This window comes from Felis catus, chromosome F1 (assembly GCF_018350175.1).
Source record: "Felis catus isolate Fca126 chromosome F1, F.catus_Fca126_mat1.0, whole genome shotgun sequence".
Classification (NCBI taxonomy): domain Eukaryota; kingdom Metazoa; phylum Chordata; class Mammalia; order Carnivora; family Felidae; genus Felis; species Felis catus.
Genome location: NC_058384.1, coordinates 58,066,179 through 58,079,741, shown reverse-complemented (window position 1 = coordinate 58,079,741; position 13,563 = coordinate 58,066,179). Strand labels below are relative to the sequence as shown.

The window sequence follows — 13,563 nt, the reverse complement described above, 5'->3', positions numbered from 1 at the left end:
TTCCAAACTCATTTTATAAGACCAGCATTACGCTGATGCCAAAATGAGATAAGAAGGCCATTTGAAAATAACATGCCAATATCCCTAATGAATATAGATACAGAAAGCTTCAACAAAATATTAGTAAACCAAATTAAATAATACCTGAAAAGGATCATACACCAAGACCAAATGGGATTTATTCCAGGGATGTAAGGATGGTCCAACGTCTTCAAATCAATCAATGTGATACCCCACATTAACAAAATTAAGGGCAAAAATCATATTATCATCTTAATAAATGCAGAAAAATAGCTAACAACATTCATCATTCATTTATGATAAAAACTCTCAACAAAATGGGCATAGAGGGAATATTCCTCAACATAATAAAGACTGTATGTGACAAGCCCACAGCTAACATATTTAATGGGAAAAAGCTGAAAGCTTTTTCATTAAAATCAGGAACAAGACAAGGATGCCCACTGTCAACACTTTTATTCAACATTGTATTGAAGTCCTATGCCAAGCAATTAAGCAAGAAAAGGAAATAGAAGACATCCATGTTGGAAAGAAAGGAGAAAAACTGTCACTATTTGAAGATGTCATGATCTTATATATCCCAAACCCTAAAGATTCTACCAAAAAAAAAACCCTGTTAAAACTGATAAAAGAATTCAGTAAAGTTGCAGGATACAAAATCAATATACAAAAATCTGTTGCATTTTTATATAGTAATAGTGAATTATCAGAGATTTTTTTTTAATCTCACAATTGCATCAAAAAGAATAGAATACCTGGGAATAAATTTGGCCAAGGAATTAAAAGACCCACACACTGAAAGCTACAGGACATTAATGAACAAAATTAAAGGCACAAAGAAATGAAAAGCCCATGTTAATGGATTGGAAGAATTAATATTGTTAAAATGTCCATAATATCCAAAACAATCTACAGATTTGATGCAATCCCTATCAAAATTCCAATGGCATTTTTCACAGAAATAGAGACAATAATCCTAAAATGCATATAATTGCAAAAGACCCCAAATAACCAAAGTAATCTTGAGAAAGAAGAACAAAGTTGAAGGTATCACACTCCCTGATTTCAAGCTATATTACAAATCTATAGTAATCAAAATGGTATAGTATTGGCATAAAAATAGACACATAGATCAATTGAACAGGATAGAGAGCCCAGAAATGAGCCCTGAAATCTATGGTCAATTAATATTCAACAAACAATCCAAGAATATACAATAGGGAAAGGATAGTCTCTACAATAAATGGTGTTAGGAAAACTGGACCGCCACCTGCAAAACAATGAATAATCCACTGTCCCACACCATAAAGCAAAAACTAACTTGAAATGGACTAAATACTTGAACATAAGACCTGAAATCATAAAAATATTTTATTATTATTATTACTATCATCATTTATCTTGAAAGAAAAACAGAGGGAGAAAGCAAAGGAAGGGCAGAGAGAGAGGGGGAGAGAGAGAATCCCAAGTAGGCTCTGCACTGTTGGCATGGAGCCTGATGTGGGGCTGGAACTCACAATCTATGAGATCATGAAATCAAGAGTCGGATACTTAACCAACTGAGCCACCCAGACATCCCATCAATAAAACTCTTAATAAGAAAACATGGTAAGTTCCGTGACATAAGTCTTGGCAATGGTGTTTTTGAACCTGACACCAAAAGCAAAACACAAAAGCAAAAATAAACAGATGGGACTACATCAAACTAAAAAGCTTCTGTACAGCAAAGCAAACCATCAACAAAATGAAAAGACAACTTACTGAATGGGAGAAAATATTTGCAAAACATACATATGATAAAGGGTTAATACCTAAACTATATGAAGAATGCCTATAACCCCATGGCAAAATAGCAAACAGTCCTATTTAAAAGTGGACAAGAGAGGGGTGCCTGGGTGGCTCTGCCAGTTAAACGTCTGACTTCAGCTCAGGCCATGATCTCACTGCTTGTGAATTCGAGCTCTACGTCGGGCTCTGTGCTGATAGCTCAGAGTCTGGAGCCTGTTTCCGATTCTGTGTCTCCCTGTCTCTCTGTCCCTTCCCTGCTCATGCTCTGCCTCTCTCTGTCTCTCAAAAATGAATAAACGTTAGGGGGGCCTGGGTGGCGCAGTTGGTTAAGCGTCCGACTTCAGCCAGGTCACGATCTCGCGGTCCGTGAGTTCGAGCCCCGCGTCAGGCTCTGGGCTGATGGCTCAGAGCCTGGAGACTGTTTCTGATTCTGTGTCTCCCTCTCTCTCTGCACCTCCCCCGTTCATGCTCTGTCTCTCTCTGTCCCAAAAATAAATAAACGTTGAAAAAAAAAATTAAAAAAAAAATGAATAAACGTTAAAAAAAATTTTTTAAAGGATACATGGTAACAATGGGCGTAGATAATTATATATTAAATACATAATTGTAAATTATGTTATTGTATGTAAATATATAATTATAATCAATATATTGTATATATATACATATATATGATTTTATAAGGACACTAAAATGAGAAAGAGTGAAAGCAGCCAAGGATAAGTATTTAAAAACAGTAAGAAATGTTCACAACAGCTGTTTAGGGAAATAGGAAACTAATTCAAGATCTGTAGAACCATGGGGCATGATTTACAGCCTAACTGAGGTTCAAAATGGCAGATTTGCAGGGAAAATGTCATGCATACTAGTATGATTTTTCTCCAGCAGTGCTCAGCAGGGCGTCAATGGAGGAAAGAGAAGTTTGAATTCAGAGTTGAGATTTTGCTGGGCTTTGGACCAGAAGTACAGGGAAGTTGAGTAGGAATAGAGGCACGTTAATGGTGAAGCCAACGAAATTTAAGCTGGGGTCCTCTGCCCTGTACTGCTGGGAGGGCCAAGCAGAGCGCTCATGTGATCATACCGTTACTTCAATTTTAGGAAAGTCAAGTGTTTCATTGGTTCAAGCCACTCTATTTTTCCACCCTGGCTTCAGGTCTGCCCCACTTCTCTTGTCAGGTCACAGGCATTTTTGTGATCCAGCTTAAGGGAAGCTGAGCGAAGGGTTGGGTTTATGTGATTTGCAGACACTTCCAGCTACTGTGGAGTTACAGTCCTACAGTTAATTTCAAGCTAGGGTTGGCTTTCAGAGAATTTCCACTGCTCCTTGGTCGCCTGACCCTGTGAGATAGATTCAGGGCCAAGAGTCCTCCTGGGGTGTGCCCGTGTCCTATCGTGCCCAGCACCGAAAGGATGTGGGACATGGTTAATGGGTGCTGACAGTTCGAAGAGCACTGAAGATTAGTCATTGCACGAGAAAACCCGAACCGCCAGGAAATCTTAAAGCTCATAAATGAAAGAAGCCTGAAGGAAATTTCCCCAAATCTGACCATAATCCTAAAACTGGCATGGCATTACCATAACAAGTTGTAAAGCTGGAGGAAAGTTTACTAACTGTTGATGATTAAAAGTAAGTTTTAATCAACCAAACCAGGTCTCAGCCTGCAACTGTAGCCATCCCGTTCGTGGTGAATGTACTTACTGGCCACTGACTGTTTTCTTTTCTACCCTACTTGTGTCTACATACTTATGCATTGGCCTTATTGTATCATAAAGGTTTCCCTTGGGGCACCTGGCGGGGGTGACTCTTTATCTCAGGGTTGTAGTTTCAAGTCTCACATTGAGTGTAGAGATTAAAAATAAAATCTTAAAAAAAAATAAAATACAGGGTGCTTGAGTGGCTCAGGCAGTTAAACATCTGACTCTTGATTTCAGCTCAGGTCATGATCTTACGGTTTGTGGGTTTGAGACCCACGTCAGATTCTGTGCTGAGAGCACGGAGCCTGCTTGGGCTTCTCTCTCTCCCTCTCTCTTTCTCTCTGCCCCTCCTCACTCTCTTTATCTCTCAAAATAAACATTTAAAAAGATAAAATAAAAAATAAGTGTTTCCCTTTTATTATAGTTAGGGCATAATATTCTTTTTAAAAGTATATGTTCAGGGGGTGCCTGGGTGGCTCAGCTGGTTAAGCATCCAACTTCCAGCTCAGGTCATGGTCTGCAGTTAGTGAGTTCGAGCCCTGCCTCCAGCTCTGTGCTGAGAACTTGGAGCCTGGAGCCTACTTTGGATTCTGTGTCTCCCTCTCTCTCTGTTCCTCCCCCACTCGCACTCTGTCTCTGTCTCTGTCTCTCTGTCTCTCTCTCAAAAATAAATAAAGATTAAAAATAATAATAATAGAGGCACCTGGGTGGCTCAGTCGGTTAAGCGTTCGGCTTCGGCTTAGGTCATGATCTCGTGACGTGTGAGTTTGAGCCCCGCATCAGGCTCTGTGCTGACAACTCAGAGCCTGGAGCCCGCTTCGGATTCTGTGTCTCCCTCTCGCTTTGTCCCTCCCCTGCTCGAGCTCCGTCTCTCTCTGTTTCTCAAAACTGAATAAACGCTAAAAAAATTTTTTTAATAAATAATAAAAATAAAAATTAAATTAAATTAAATTAAATTAAATTAAATTAAATTAAATTAAATTAAACTATGTGTTCAGATAAGTCACATTATTTATGATGATTGATAATGAAAAGGATGGGGATAATGAAAAGGTTCTTATAAAATATTTGCTCTAAAAAAGAAGCATTAATCCTGGTCAGTTTGAGAACCAATCTTCCAGGCCAACCATGTAGGTGGAGCCCAGATTCCTTTGTCAGGATTCTGCTCTGTGTCTCTCACCTCTATATATGCTTCCTTCAATTTGTGACCTTCGACCACCCTCGCCAACTTTGAGGAGGGCAGAGCTGTGTCCCTAGCCACTGCGGCCCATTTGACTTAAATGATCCAATTGACATAAATTCCAATTGACATAAATGATCACTTTTGTCTCACTCACACTGGCTTTCTCTCTGTTCCTCAAAGACACCAATCAATGTGCTCCTGCCCAAGGACTTTTGCGCACTCTCCTTCCCATGTCTTTGCATGGCTTGAATCTTATTTTCAGGTCTCAGCTCTAACATTACCTCCCGAAAGGCCTTCTTCTGAATGCCCTGTCCAAAGCCGCTCCCCTATATTCTCCATTACACAATCCTGTTGGGTCTCCTTCATAACACTTACCATTCTCTAAAATCAGCTTATTACTTTACCTTTTTAGTGACCTTCCCCTCCCACCGAAACAGAAACTCTCTGACAGCAAGGACCCAGATTCTTCCTCAGCTCTGTACGTGCCGCCATCTAAACCGTATGTGGCACATCGTAAATGTTCAACAAGTAGTTGTTGAGTGAATTAATGAATCCAAACATACTGGTATGCTTGGAGGCCATAATAAAATACCACAGACTGGGTGGCTTAAACAACAGATATTTATTTTCTCACAGTTAAGAAGCTGATAGTCCAAGGTCAAGGTGCCTACAGAGTTGGTCTCCTCTGAGACCTCTCTGGTTGACTTGAACATGGCTACCCTCTGGATCCCCCTTCACATGGTCGATCCTCTGTTCACAGGCACCTCTAGTATCTCTCCACCTGTGTCCTAGTTTCTCCTTCTCATAAGAATGCTGCTCATTGGATGAGGGCCCCACCTTAACGGCCTCATTCAAATTTAACCTCTGATATCATTACATTCTGAGGAGAGCTAGGGGTTGGGATTTCAACAGTTGAATATGGACGGTACCCAACTCAGCCCATAACTTCATGAGTGGCCCCATCCCTACCTTTAATGCACTTGCAGTATGGGAAGCAGGCATCATTGCAGCCTCAGGAAGCCATTAAGAAACAGCCTAGGCCAGCTAGTCGTCAGGTCTCCCCAGGTGCCTAGAATAAGGACAGTGGAACCTTTGGTTGGTCACTAACACACCTGAAGCCTACATGGAAGGAGTTTTCTAGAGATGGTTCTAAAGCATAAGAAAGAGCATCGCCACCACCCCCATCCAGTGGTTGTCTCCTGGGCTGGCGTCTATTAACGTCCCCCCCTCTCCCCCCCGCCCAGTGGCTCTCTGTGCGTTTGGCCATCTCTAAGACAGATGGGGCCAGCTTGCCTGGCAGGAATAAAGGGTGAGGGACTGCAAGCTGCAGAAAGCAGTCAGTGCAGGGGAGGTCTGGTGGGCAGGATGCAATCAGCCTGCACCATCTGCGGCTGTCTGGGGATCAGATTTCCAAATCACCTGCTCTGGGCCAGGCTGCAGGAACCGAGCTGTCAGACAAAGACTGGTAATTACCCCAGACTCATCTACACCTTCCCTGTCCATGTCCTAATTGAGGTTTAATGGCTTTGGTCACAGGAGGGATCCTTTCCTGCCTTTCTAGACATAGATTCTTTCATCTGAGCATTAAGCCAATTAGTTTTAGCATCTGGGGTAATTGACAGAAGTCAGGCCTGACAGCGTGGAATTCTCAGGCCAAGAAGGTCTTTGTGGTAGTCATTGTTGTTGTTGTTGGTGGTGGTGGTGGTGGTGGTGGTGATGGTGGTGTGTGTGTGTGTGTGTGTGTGCGCGTGTGTGTGCGCACGTTCTCAGTGTTATTCAGATGCAATCTAGATGATGGGGACTGAGGTAGAGATGGAGAAGTCAGAGCATATGAGGCATCTATGATGTAAGTGACATGACCTTTATTTACACCTTCCATTTCTATCTTAAATACTTCTTCTACCGGGTAGGCACTAGATTTACCATATAAGATCGAGCATTAAGATATTATCCTTTTAGCATAGTTTATGATCTATTTAGAGATGGCTCTGGAGACTGACTCACCCCCACTGAGTGGGGTTTCTTCTTTCAATTACCTGCCTTCATTATCCTGACTGCTTGCCTTTCCCTTTTGCCCCCCTCCCCTCCACTGTCCAGTCACCCACTCCAGCAAAGACAGTTCAACTAAACAGATCCCTTGAGATTAAACGGACTGACCACAGACTAGGCAGCACAAAACTCTAGCTAAAAGGCCTGAGGACAGTGACCATTTTCTCCTTGGTTTTCTTACCCGCCAGCCTGTAGAAACACTTGGCCTCCAAGAACACTTGGAATCCCTGTATAAATGGAAATGCGGTCTCAGTTCTTGGCAAGTGCACATTAAGGGTTCAGGCCAGACTGCTGGTCCCCCCTTTGTGTGGGCTGGATTGACTTCACCCAAGAGGCAGGAAACAGCTAAGGACACGGATTACTGGTGCAGACGTGGATGCCCTACAGCCAGCACCTGATGGGATTTTAGCTCTGCCCTCTAGACTCCGGAACCCGTACCATGGCTCTACGTAACCCCCAAAGTGGTCTCCCCAAGAGTGGGATGATTATTAGAACTTTGCTGTGGAGCAGCCGGTTAGCTCAGATTTTCCTTAAGTGTGAAACAGAAGATCATAACCTTCAAAAATACTCTTCTCAGAAGGGGAGGTGTGCATGCCTATTGAGTTATTAGGTGATGTTCTAGTACTGAAAGGAAACAGGAAGTGGTGAGTGGACCTTGGAAAGCCCGTGAATGAGCAGGTCCTCTACTGATTTGTATATTTCAACTCTGAGCCCAAGGTGACCTTCTCGTAGGTCATATTATGCGAGGAAAGCAACGGACATGCACAGGACTTTTTTTTTTAGAAATCCAGACACACATGAGTGAAACACTCATGGGGGTCATACATAGTTCATTCTTGAAAAGATTATTCCAATCAATCAACCCACAAGTGCCTCCTAACCTATTCAAGTACACTTGAGATGCTACAGAACACACGAAGGATAACATCCCTTGACATGTTTACAACATCATTGAGGAGGAAAGTGGAGAGCAATAGAAAAAAAAAAGGGAAAAATTACAGAACCAGCCAGGGTCCAATTAAGTGTTGGATTATATAATTTACAGCAAAAGTACTCTCGGGAGGTCAGGAGGAAAAGAGAGAGATGAAGACAATCACTCATATCTATGGAGTACTTACCATATGTCGAGCACTTTGTAAATACCTGCTAGGCAGTCGCTTAATTACTAACCTTCGCAACACTCTACGAAGTGGGTACTGTTATTGTTTCCATTTTACAAATGCTTAAAGAAGTTAAATAACTTGTATGAGGTACACACTTAATGAGTGACTTACCACTTTTCTTTAGCCAAATAACTCAGTCACACAAAAAGACTGTTACGTTTAAAACAAACAAAAAAATCCTGTATATACCCATCACCCAGCTTGAGATATAAATGTTACCAAGAGATGGAGCTCTGTGAATGCCCCTCCCGAATCACATCTCTCCTTCCTCCCCCTAGAGTTAACCCCTCTCCTAAAAGCACAGCTCAGATTTTTAACTTTTTAAAACTATATCCTAAAGAAATGAACAAAAATGTTAGCCATCAGAAAGATGTCACGAGGCGGTTCATTTGAATGGTGATTGGGATTTGGATTAGCAAAGAGAAGGGGCTTTGCGGCAGTGAGAAAGCGTGAAAAAGGACCAGAAGGCTGGGTTAGGAGAAGGACACCTGGGCAAGTCTTGCCTGGAAGAGAGGAGACATACTGGCGAATGCTCAGAATAAGATGTCGTCATTACAAAGTCCGATCATAAATGGCCTTGATCAAGGCAATGTGATAGGCAAGAAATGACAGAGCAAAATGAGGTAGTCATGCATAAGTCATGCTTTTCAGACTTCACCAGTGAATCATTCTTGTTTAGCATTGTGCAGAGGACCTTGCCCAGGGCCTGCTACATAGAAGATGTTCAACAAATGTTTGTTCAATGAAAAATCACTCAATGAACTACTAGAAAGCCTGTGTGCCCTCTGGCTCGTTAGAATTGCCAGATGTGTGTGTGTGTGTGTGTGTGTGTGTGTGTGTGTGTGTGTGTGTATGTGAGAGAGAGAGAGACAGAGAGAGACAGAGAGAGAGAGAGAGAGGAGAATGGAGCAGAGCACAGAAGACTGGTATTATTGAACATGAGAAACTTTACTGAGCAGTCGAAGAGGTTCGCTTAGAGGCAGAGGCAGTAAACCTGGACCAGTTCACAGAGAACATCAGCACATCCCAAGAAAAATCCGAAAGAGATGAATCTCTGTTCCACAGATGAAAATCACTTGAGAACTCTTGGTGTCACACTGGTGACAGCCATTCAGCTCCAAGAACCAGGCTTCTTTGCTCCCTAGAAGAGGGAATGTCGCCGTTCCCCCAAGGGACTCCAGGCCCAGAGAGGTGCAGTCTTACGATTGCTCGTACTTACCTTAATGTTATATTCCATCATCAAATGTTCTAGCAGGAGCTCTTACCGGTACCCAACCTTCATGCCTTTTCATTGTTTATGGGCTAATGTCCAAAATTACTGACATGGCACGCAGGGAAGGCACTTTGGCCTGTATTTACTTGTCCAGTCTCATCGTCCGTCACTAAATTTATGCTATGCCAGGGTTCTTTGCTCTTCCCCAAGCAGGCTGGATGCTTTCCTACCTCCAGATATTTGTACGTGTGATTTTCTCTAGCAAATATGTCCCCCACTTCCTTTACCATCTACAGCAATCCGACATTCTTCCTAAGGTGCAAACCACATGGTACACCCTCTATGTCATCCTCCCACCCTTCCTCAGAGTTAAATTAATTTCTCCCTCCTCTGGGTACATATTTCTATTACAGCATATATCCCATTGCATGGTAATTATGGGTCCATTTATCTTCACAGCTAGACTATAAATTCCTCAAGAGCAGAGACTTTATCCCCGAAACACCGGGGGCCGTCAGCACAAACCATTATACACTGATTTCTAATTAAATATCTTAGTGGTATTTAATTATATGGTTAATTATAGATTTTATATAGATAGCCTCAGTTCTAGGGCAGTATTGAAGTTGAGACATACACCCGGGGTAACTTCTTACCCTCTTGATCAGCCCTCAGTCTACCCCAAGAACAACACCTTGTGGATGGTCACGGCTTTGGAAAAACGCTTGCAGAGCCTGGGCGGGGATGCACCTGTGCGTTCGTGTCAGAAAGTTAATGCGCAGATGGCACCAGCTCCATGGCAGAGTTGAGGCTGCCCTCTCCCTGAGTCATTACGGGAGAAGGAAATTCTGTTCCACGGTATTCATGATTCAGTTCTATAGAGCCACAGTTCTGAGCCTTCACGAGGACCTGACATTTGGTTATGATCAAACAAATGCCAACAAACTACACAGTGCAATTGTTCACCAAATGCAATACTGAAGTGACGATTTTTAAACAACTCATCCGTACGTGATGCCGGACGACTTGTGTTGTGCCTCTCCCCCGCTCTGGATAGATCTACATATCCGGTTTCTGAGGCTCTGGATGTGGCGACAAACTCTTAATTTTTGGTAAGGGCAAACTTTTTCAATTACAAACACGTAAGATCTCCCTGGAAGCAATTGGATGAAGAGCTAGTCTCCCTTTATATGCAGGGGATGCATTCCAAGACCCCCCAGGGGATACTTGAAACCATGGATAGTACTGACCCTTACATATAGTATGTGTTTTTCCTACACACATGTACCTACGATAAGGTTTAATTTACAGATTAGGCACGGTGAAAGATGAACAACAATAACTAATCGTACAACGGAACAGTTATAGCAGTACATTGTAATAAAAGTTATGCGAATGTGGCCCTTCCCTCGCTCAAAATATTATTGTGTTGCCCTTACCCTTTTTCTTGTGGTGACATGGGATGATAAAATGAGATGAGATGAAGTGAGGTGAAGGACGGGTAGCGTCAGGCTACCATTGACCTTCTGTTATCACAGGCATAATCCACCTCCCGACCGTGGCTGACCACAGGTAACTGAAACCATGGAAAAAGAAACCACAGATAAAGGGGCCATACTGTAATGGGAAGTACAAGGTGTGGAGAATACTGATCGCTTCTGATTTACCAGTGACCCCAGCGAACATAGCGGAAGGCATGAAACTCCCTTTCTAGTCTCTCCACCTTCACCTCCAGTTCTGTGCACCCCTCTACGCATCCCCACCTCCTCCCTATCTCAGCAGTAACTGAAACCTTCGAGGCCTCGCGGACTCAGGGCTGGGACACAGGATTGCTCAGACAGATTAGTGGTTATGAACGATGAAACCTCAGCTTCGCTTTCAGTCGATTTTCACGGATGACTTCAGGAACCTAAGCTGGACTCTTGGTACTGTCATTATTGGAAGGTGCCTTTCCAGTTGCCAACAACAGGCTTATCAAATAACCCATTACACATAACCCATTTCTAAGGCTGCCATGTTGGATAACTCATGGTGGGGAACCGCATAGGAGAATAAATCCGCATGTCTCTTGCACGGTATACAAGAGGAAGTCTTTCATAATAAGACGTGAGGTAGCTGACTCCTGCGGTGCATTCCTATATGACAGACAGTTGTTCATTTCAGCGCAGTTAGCACTTCTGCCCAGGAACAGATCTTTACATTGCTAATGAGACATCTGATGCATTATTGAGGTTCCCTAAATCTCAGGAAGTCAATGACTTGTTATACAGCTAGATTTGGAGTAACCAGTTCAAGATAAATGACTCTATTTGCTATCATAGAAGATACACATCTTCCCAGGGAGACAAATGGTCAATTAAAAAAGAAAGGATGAAGACATCTGGGCATTTGGTTCCCTTTGGGAGCTTATTAACTTCACAAACAAACATGCCTTTTCATTTTCAATTAGCAATAATTTTGAGATAGATTCATCTGATAGAGGACAGCACTAATGGGTTCAGAATCGGTCCCTCTGAGTATTGCACTCTCGGTCAAAGGTTTTCCTAGACATCAAGAGAAAGACTGTCCACAGATTTGGAAGTTACTTACCTTATGGGAGAGGAAGAGATAGGTGGCTAAAACTTCTCCAATCATAATTTTCATAATTGAAGTTGTCTTGCTCAACTTGGTAGGCCCATTGCTTCTTTGACAAGTCTGAAATGTCTAACAAAAAGAAGGAAGAAAAAGGAGAAGAAGGAAGTAGAGAGGAAGCAGAGGGAGAGAAAGGAAGAAAGAAAGAGAAGGGAAAAAAATGGACCACAAATAAAAATGTTTAGCCATAAACTGCTTCACACTTTTCATCTGGAGAATGTCATGAAATAGCAACGTTCCTCATTTTTCAGGCTTTCTCTTATTTAAAATATTTCTATGCATTCATAATTTTCTTTTTAATTCTCAGAAAGAGAATCTTGCCTTTGTGACTTATGGTGTCAAGGTCTCGTGAGTCCCAACTCATCCATCATTGGTTATAGAATAGCTGAACACTTCATTAAAAAAAAAAAAATGACGTTCCTTTATTCTTGAGAGGGAGAGACAGAGCGTGAGCAGGGGAGGGGCAGAGAGAGAGGGAGACACAGAATCTGAAGCAGGCTCCAGGCTCTGAGCTGTCAGCCCAGAGCCCGACCCGGGGCTCAAACCCATGAACTGCGAGATCATCACCTGAGCCAAAGTCAGATGTTTAACCGACTGAGCCACCCAAGCACCTCCAGAAACAAAAATTTTTAATTGACATATATAATATATATGTTATATATGTATATTCTAATATGTATCTTATAAATGTGTATATATATATTATATATATTTAATCTTTGCCCATTAGATGCTGAGTGTTTCCATAATTTATGTTATTCATTCCTCACTTACTAGTTGACAGAGTCAGTAAGTGACATAACAAAGATTCAAAGTGAATACTGGCTCCAACCTCGGTCCCCAATCACCAGGAGATATGACCCCTATCAATTGGTTAGTAGCCTATGCATTTTACTAACTCTGTCATCTCAACCACATTACCTAATCTCAGGGAGACCAAGTTTTGTCATATGTGACTTGCAGGTGGTAAAAGCTAGTCTATCATATTTTTATGAGGATTCCATAGGATAAAATGGAATAACATCCAACAAGTAGAGGCCACTTAGAAAACTTTAGTCCTCTTCCTTATAAATAAGACATTTGAAATTACGGAGCTTCTTACTTTGCCCCCAGCATCTCCCTCCATCTTGTTTCTCAACGGTTCTACTGAGAAAATAAATAAATAAATAAATAAACAAACAAACAAACAAACAAACAAACAGGAGGTTGCTCTTTATGGCTTCTGAAAACGTTCATCTCAATTCCTTCCACAAACGTGAACTCAAAGGCATGGACGTAGACTTTGAAGAAAGTGTTCCTCAATTGCATCGCTAAAGCAGGTGGCCCGTGACTCTAACTTTTCCAAAAGCCAAGTCATTCCTAAAGTCAGCAGTTCAATCAATGGACCCTGACTCATTGGTGGGTCCTAATATTCATTTCCTGGGTTACAACCGGCATTTTCTTAAATACAGTGGAACACAAAGAAAACCAAATAGAATTTGAAATATCAGTTTATTACACACAGGAAAAAGAAAGTAAGTTTTGTTTTGTGTGACTTATTTCGGTTGTCTTTCATCTGTGCACACTACTTTACCATGTAATTGTCACTTCAACTCATCGGTGGTTTCTCGGAGGTAAATGTCACAATCAAGGGGCTCGTAAGGAATTTCTTTTGTAACTGAGGCTAATATAAATTGATAATCTCATATTAACTTGGTTCAGAAGTTGCCTAAATCTTTTTTAGCAGTACTGATCCACCTGCGACGGAGTTTGAGATCCAAAATTAATTTATCAAAGGATTGGAATCCAAAGGTCCTAGAGGATTGATGGCTGGTATAGTT

General features: G+C 41.9%; 1 long non-coding RNA gene across 1 annotated transcript; it reads right to left on the bottom strand.

Moving 5' to 3' along the window:
- Window positions 1-4,627: 4,627 nt before the first annotated feature.
- On the bottom strand, window positions 4,628-12,121 carry LOC123382828. The gene is made up of 3 exons (XR_006591859.1): window positions 11,702-12,121; window positions 10,552-10,688; window positions 4,628-5,756 (listed from the first exon to the last, which is right to left on the bottom strand). It is a non-coding gene; the product is annotated as an uncharacterized LOC123382828 (long non-coding RNA).
- Window positions 12,122-13,563: the final 1,442 nt, after the last annotated feature.